The sequence below is a fragment of the Brassica napus genome, chromosome C6 (genome assembly GCF_020379485.1).
Source record: "Brassica napus cultivar Da-Ae chromosome C6, Da-Ae, whole genome shotgun sequence".
Classification (NCBI taxonomy): Eukaryota; Viridiplantae; Streptophyta; class Magnoliopsida; order Brassicales; family Brassicaceae; genus Brassica; species Brassica napus.
The window spans coordinates 16,520,306-16,528,561 of NC_063449.1; the positions used below are offsets into that span (position 1 = coordinate 16,520,306).

At 40.1% G+C, this 8,256-nt stretch overlaps 1 pseudogene; it reads right to left on the reverse strand.

The window, feature by feature from the left end:
• Positions 1-343: 343 nt before the first annotated feature.
• LOC106425173 lies at positions 344-2,502 on the reverse strand (annotated as a pseudogene).
• Between the last annotated feature and the right edge of the window lie 5,754 nt (positions 2,503-8,256).

Consider the following 8,256-nt stretch of genomic DNA (forward strand, 5'->3'; position numbering starts at 1 on the left):
TCGGTTCGGATAATACCCATAATCCAAAATACCAAAAAACAAGATCCATTCGGTATTTATGTCGGGTTCGGATTAATTTTTATTGGATCGGGATCGGTTCGGATTTTTGGGTTCAGTTTATTTGCCTAGCCCTAAACTTGCCCGCATATCTTTCCAATTTCACAATATTACATTTTTTATCTGCAAAAATCCACCAGCTAAAGAATTATTTTTTACAGATAGAAAGAGATTAGCAACTGAGATTCCTGTTTACAACGAAAAAGAGTTTCCAAGTAGAAAATTATCAACAGACTCTACTTCTACGCTTCTCTCTCTCTTCGCCTGCAACATATTCTTCTTTTTCTTCACATGCAACACATTCTTCTTCCTTCTCTATCACGCCATATATCAAGTTTTCAATATGACCCTGAAAAAGTATTTTCTTTATCGTGTGTTGTGTGAGTGTGTTGTGTGATATAAGGTGAGTGTGTTTACCATTTTTCAGATGTTTCGTCCTCTCAGTATCTTTGAAGCTTCTTCAGCGTAAGCTTGAGCTGCTTTTTCTTCAGCTTCTGCTGCCTCTGCTTCATTTGCAGTGGTGTTGAGGCTTCAATTTTTCTCCATCACCAATGGTGATATAGACAGGAGCATATTTACCAATTCTTGGACATGGCTTTATACCTGCAACCAATTTAGGATTAACATTAGGAGAAAGTTTCTTATGTCACTAAAACTAAGAGATCAATCTGTTTCTTTTGTGAACAGCTTGTGATATATAAATTTAAAGTGAGAATTTCTGTATTAATTATGGGAATGAGGTTCAGTAAGAATAAGAGCAGTACATAGAAAAAAAGAGAGAGTAAACTACATGTGAAAGGACCAACATGTGAAATGTAAGAACGCAAATGAAGTGTCACGATTCCTAAACGTACATATATTCGCCTCCACGGACAGCATTTTATGCGCCTTTCCTCTCTTCCTCGGCCTCTTTCTCCCTCTCTTTCCAGCTCTCGTACTTCTGATCATCTGTTGGTAACTCATGGCGGCATATAGGGCAAGAGTTATGCTCGTCCTGTCACAGAGCACACAAACAGTTTGATCATAAGCTATGCAACTTTTAACAATAAATAAGGATGGTTTTTTTTTTATTACCAGCCAAGGCTTTAGGCAAAGAGGGCGAAACGTGTGCTATCATGGTAACTCTTGCATTTTGTCGCCGATGACCAGATTCTCCTTGCAGATGCAACATTCCACCTCTGCTCCTAACGTTTTAAGCATTTCCTCACTGAAAACAATCACTAGAAGTTTCTTCACAACCTCTTTACTCGCCAGTGGAGCTCTCGGTGGTCCACCATCTTCTAGTATCTGCATAAACATATCATATGTATCTTAGCAAAAGACACTGCCAATATCATATTTGGAGGTTGGGGCTAAACAATTTCTAAAACACATAAGGGCAATGCCAAAAAGATATTAAAAACTACCCCTGAGATGATATTGTCAAGACCATTGATGAGTTCCTACATCAAATTAGTCGTTTCCCCAAGAATGTTTCCAACATCAGCAGCATTAGAGGACTCACCGGCAACGATCGAAGAGAAAGCAGACATGAGATTCTGCTGCACCAGACACTGAGGCTGCGGCGGCTCACGATCAACCGTCAGATGTCCCTCGAAAAGATAGCCTTGCGATCTCACGGTCGGCTGATGATCCACTTCGGTTAGCTGCTCTTTCGCTTGCTCGATGCAAGATTTCAAGTGTTTCTTCTCAGAAGCATCAGACACAAGCCGCTCAGCGTCCTCGAACAGGCTCAGCCGCAACCCAAAACCCAGTAGCTGTCTTTTGAGAGGAGGAAATCATACCTTTTTATATCCGCAGACACACCACCTCTCAAAAGATAACCACACATTGAAGTAGAGATCGTGGCTAAAGGAGTTAAGAACATGTTTAATGCGATGGATCTGTAATTGGTTGAGACGTTTAGTTTCGATTAATGGAAAGAAAGCCAAAAGACGTGATCGAAACCCCAACGAACAGGATCGTCACGACGCCTTAAGCAAATCAGTCTCCAGAACGGGGGGAGAACACAAAGTGTGATGAAACCTAAATCATGGAAGACATATTGGGAGGCTGAGATTTGCTCGCCAGCGGGCCAAGTCATTTGTCAAACACTAAACAAAGCCCATATCAATTATAACTTCAGTTTAATGAAACGGTGAGTTTGGAGATAGGGACAGGTGTCGCGCTCTCCTTGCACGAATTGATGATGTGGCATCCGAGCTGAACTCCCTAGGAGTGATTCAATGTCTTCTTTATATATAAAGAGATTGGGAGTGCCATGTGTCCACAAAGTCCCTAGATGATTGCTGAGCTGGACATCCAAAGGAGAGAGCAAAGCTTCCTTTGTTTATATAGATATAAAGGATATGTTGCATAATTTTTGAATTGTTAATTATTTTATTAAAATTAATGTAAACTATTAATAGCCGATTAAATCTGGAATCTGGCCATAGTGTTGGCTGCTTGAAAAGTAACTCTCTCTCTCTCTCTTTTACCAATAGTATTGCCAACGCATACACTATTCACTACAAGAAAACATCAAGGATTCTGAGGGAAAAAATCGTCGGAATTTCGTCGGAATATCGTTATTCCGACGCAATTCCGACGAAATACGTCGTCGGAAATAATTCCTCGGAATTTCTTTTTTCCTCTGAAATCCCTCGGAATTTTCCGACGGAATTCCGAGGAAATTCCGAGGATCCCTTGTTTGTCGGAAAAGTCCTCGGAATATACCGAGGTAGAACTTCGTCGGGATAATTCCTCGGAAGTTCATCGATCGATGCGTGTTTGGACATATATACATCGATCGATAGGAGTATACCGACGGACTTTTTCCTCGGTTTATTCCGAGGAACTGTTCCCTCGGTATATTCCGAGGGATCCGTTCCTCAGAATTTTCCGAGGGAGTTGTCCCTCGGAAAATTCCGAGGGAAATGTCCCTCGCTATATTTTTTAAAAAAAACGGATCGATCGATGCGTTTTTGTTCAAAAACGCATCGATCGATGTAGTGAAAAATATAATTAATTTCCTCGAAATGTAAAAAATATTAATTTTTTTGAAAAAATAAAATTTCTGAAATTTAAATTCGAAAATATGAAATTAAAAGTAAAATTGAAATCATACTAATTAATATTCAAAGTTTCACAAATAAAAATAAAACATTCCGAGATTGGGGAAAAAAAAACTACGGGTCTGGCACGTCCGGGAACACCTCGTTCGGGTACATCCTCTGCATCATCTCCATCATTTGCTGGTTCAGCTTCCTCTGTGCCTCATAGCCCGCCTGTTGAGCCGCCATCTGGGTCTCCAACAAAGATATTCGATCATCTTTGTCCTTCAACTGAGCCGTAAGTACTTCTGGATCAACAAAGGGCGGTGGTGCAGAAGAGGGAGGAGCTTCGACCGGGTGCGACGACCCAAACCGAACAAATGTCCCTTCTTCTTTGGAACCGACTGAATAGAAAAAAGCCAAATTTAGAAATTTAAACCAAGAAATAAATGAATTGAACTTAAAAAAAAAAAGAACTTACGGATTCAACGATTTCGTTGATTCGAAACCGGGACAAGTTGGTCGAAGCCGTCGAAGCGTCATCCTCGGTTTGAAGCTGAGACACTTCGTCTACCACCTGAGTTTGGACCAGGTCGACCACGTCCCTCACAAGACCGTCATCAATCTGGCCGGTCTTCTTGTTGGTATACGCCCTCCTCATTAGGGCGAGATCATCGACCGGCTCGCCATCATTTTCTTCCGCCTTGAAAAAAAACATAAAATTAAAGAAACATTAGAAATTAGAAGAAATGCACAATAAATTTAAATTCTGAAACTCAAATAATTGAAGAAAAAGCGGTTGAACTTACCATGCGATCTCCGAGAGTGGCAATAGATTGAGCACCCAAGTTATGCTTGTAGATGCCCTTCCCTTTACGGTCGCTCCTGCGGTTGGTGGAGTTGGTGGAAGAAGTTTCTTTCGTCTCCTCCTTATCCCAATGCACACACAACTCCTTCCAGACCGTATCGTTCATCGACTTTGGGACCTTTTAATTAAAAAAAAAAGAAAAAGTTTAATAAATTAAAAAATAGTTTAATAAATTAAAAAATTGTTTAATAAATTAAATCGAACCTTATTGATTTCCCACTTCTTCTTCCACTCGTGGATCTGCTTCCCATAGTTGTCCATTACTTTATGGACGAAGTGGTGATAGATAAAGAGCGTCTCATCAGAATTCCAGTTGAACTCTTGCTGAAAAAAAAACACAATTAGTAGAAAATTTATATTAAAGATTAAAAATATAAGTAAAAAATTAGAATACTTACCGCAAACTGACGAAACCACAGAACCTGCTTGTCGGTTGGGAAGTGAGTGAAAGTCGGATGTCCACTGTCGAGGGCCGAGTACATCATACGGTTGATCCATGCGCTGATCCCGTTCCCGGATCGGTTGAACCTTATTAAAAGAACAAACGGTTAATAATGAATCCAAATTTAAAGAAAAAAAAATGTTTAATTACCATGTTTGACCCCGTCCATGTGGATACGGAGTGAGATACGGAAGATGGTCACGACCGGGCTGTTGAACCAACTCCGCAACCCTCATCACTCCCGGAGGACCCGGAGGAACAGGAGCGGATGCAGCAGCGGGAGCGAGAGGAGCATGAGCGGGTGCAGCAGAGGGAGATGTATGGTTGGAGCTGTGGGGCGAAGGGGAATCCTGAAAATGGCTGGAATCCCGAGACTGGCTCCCCGTACCACCACGACCACGACGCTGTCGAGGCCGGGTCTGATCATCATGAGACCTGTAAATTAAAAAAATATATTTAATAAATACAGAAATATATAAATTAATTTTTTTTATTAAAAAAAAATCCCAAATAATTTAATCACAGAAAAAGATTTATATATATTAAATTTTTTTAATAAATATATAAAAATAGTTCTAATAAACAAAAATAGTTTTAATAAATAAAAATAGTTTAATAATTAAAATGTTTTGTAAAATCCAAAAAATCGAATTTATATAGAATTTTTTTTTGTAAAATCCAAAAAATCGAATTTATATAGAAAAATCGTTTTGTAAAATACAAAAATCGATTTTATATACAAAAATCGATTTTATAAATACAAAAAATAAAAAAATTATAAAAAAATTCTAAATCAATTCAACAAAACAAATTATTCAACCAAATCACAATTCTAAACCTATTATACAACCAAATCACAATCCTAACCAATCACCCTAACAAAAATCTATCAAAACTACACAAAAACCTAACAAATAGAACCTAAGAGAGTGGGATAGGGTCCTTACATGATTTGTGTAAGAGAGGAGGGAGATCGCCGGAGATATCGTCGGATTTCAGGAGGAAATCGCCGGAGAGAAAGAGAGGAGTCGCGCAGAGGAAGAAGAGAGAAATGGGGAAGAAGAAGGGGCTCGTGGTTATAAAACCTAGGGTCCGACGGACATTATCCGTCGGAATTCCGTCGGAATTCTAATTTCAATTTTCGCGAAATATTTGCCCGGTAAAATGAAAATATTCCGAGGAAATTCCGACAGATAGTAAAATATCCGTCGGAATTTCCTCGGAATATTCCGAGGAAATACCGAGGAACTAGTGTTTGGGGTTTCAAAACATCAATTTTTTTTGCCGTATTTCATTTCTTATACAATTGTAATGCATACCATTGAGGATTCTTTGTATACATGAGCATAAACCATGAAATAACAAATTTCAAAACTAATTGAAAGTATTCCCTTTACCGTTCGTTAAAAGGTATAAGTGTTTCTCTTATGTTGCGAGATTTCGTTCATACAATCGGAAAAGTGTTAATTATACGGTAAGGAACAAATTTTTGACTTCATAATGAACGTAAGACACTTAATAAGGGTTATATAGGTGTTATTCAAACGGCAAAACGTTGTTTTCGGTTTAAAAACCCTATTTCCTCGGAATTTCCTCGGATTATTCCGAGGGAACTCCGACGAAACCCTCTTCTTCCTCGAAATTTCCTCGGAATATTCCGAGGAAATTCCGACGAACTAGTGTTTGGGGTTTCAAAACGTAATTTTTTTTAAAAAAACGCATCGATCGATGCGTTTTTGAACAAAAACAAATCGATCGATTACTAAGATGGCCCGGGCCGTAAGATTGTGATCGATCGATGAGAGTATCCCATCGATCTATCAACAATCTGAATTGTTCCTCGGAATTTCCTCGGAAAATCTTGTATGTTTTTTTAAAAATGCATCGATCGATGCGTTATAGAACAAAAACGCATCGATCGATTACTAGGATGGACCGGGCCGTAAGATTGTGATCGATCGATGAGATTAACCCATCGATCTATCGACAATCTGAATTGTTCCTCGGAATTTCATCGGAAAATCTTGTATGTTTTTTTAAAAATGCATCGATCGATGCGTTATAGAACAAAAACGCATCGATCGATTACTAGGATTTACGGGGAGTTGTGCCTCCTGTACCAAGGTGTGAGGCATTTGCTACCGGCATTTGGAAACTCTACATTCCCACCTGCTACTGCCTTCAACATGGGAGCGGTGCTGGCCGCAAACTTAGCAGGATACAAGGGGAAAGTAACCAAATCCAAGAGCAATGCATGTGGATTTGGTGCAGTGATTACTCGGATCCTTAGACATGTGGGTGTAGACTGTGAGAACCACCAGGTAGCACTGGACAGATCGAACAACATTGCTTGGAACTACCTGGATGTCATTTCTCTAGTAAGTAAGGAGTTCATAGCTGGTCCCCACTCGAGGATCGATCGGGATGGTCCTTACGTCTACGTATTCCAGGACCGAGCGAAGAAAACACTCTACTGCCACCTGCCTCAGATCGGCCTGACTGCTCTACTTTCAGAGGCTGCAGTTGAGTTTCTACCCCCTGCTACCGCACTAGTAGACAAGCCATCCTTCTTCACGCCAAAATATCAGACCAAAGGCAAGGGCGTGGTTGATGAAGAAGGACAAGATGAGGCTGCACAAGCCATTCCAGATGATTCACAACCCCATCAGCTACTCCCATCAGACTCCAGCCAGTACAAGCTGCAAGAGCTTCCACCGAACGCCACTTCGCGCCAGCAACAACATTGGAGAGATCAGAGCATAAAGACAAACAACGACATGCTACACAAGATCTGGGCTGCCATTTCACGTATCAGGCCGTGTCGTTGCCAAAAGGATGATGTAGTTCATCGGGACAACTCTCCATCCAGCTCTGGTTCGGGTTCGAGTGGTACACACAGGGTAAGAAAGAGGTCCAAGAGACCCAACGATGCAGGAACATCTGGAGCAGGAGACGAGGAGTAGGAGCTATCACCGGCTATTTTATTTTCTTTTCTATTCTAACGTTTTATGGTCTTATTTTCTGTTAATTTTGAACTGAGTTTTTTTTTAGGTTTCTTAATTATGAGTTCGTATTTCTTTTACATGGTTTCTTTGTTTTATTTGGTTGTGTTTTGTGTAGCTTTTAATTCGTATTCAGCTTTGCCTTGCTAGATAAACCAAATAACTATTATCCAAGGAAAGAGGTTATATCAAGTGTTCCTCGGAATTTCCTCGGTATTTCTTAAAAAAAAAATAATAATAAGTTCAATGGTAGTCTGTTTCCGAGTCATCATCACCAGATGAATCTGAATCTGGATCTTGGTGAAACTCTCCAATTACTGGTTCATCCTCTACGTGAACGACGGCTTCCTCTCCAAAGTCGGTTAAATCGACTACAAGGCCAACTCCAGCTAAATCTTCTGCTGCACTACAGTTGCCGGATGTGCTTGGTTGTAGTGGGTCTTCCAGCTCAGAACTTCCCTGAACTCGGCCTCTCGGGTTGAGTCTTGTAACAGTAACCCATGGATCATCTCTGTTCCTTACCCGGGGGTACTTGATATAACAAACCTGTAACATTTAGAAAAATTATAAATTAATACACATGATGATGAATCATTCTGAATAATTAACATTTAATTACCTGATCGGCCTGGGAAGCAAGAATGAAAGGATCATAATATTGCAGCTTTCGCCTCGAATTTACTGATATAACACCAAATGCATCTGTTCTCACACCTCGATCTGGGGTGTTGTCGTGCCAATCACAATAGAAAACAGTACAGCGCAATCCAACCATGCCCAAATACTTGATTTCCAAAATCTCATGTATGTGTCCGTAGTATACATCATCTCCTGATGCAGAACAAACGCCAGCAT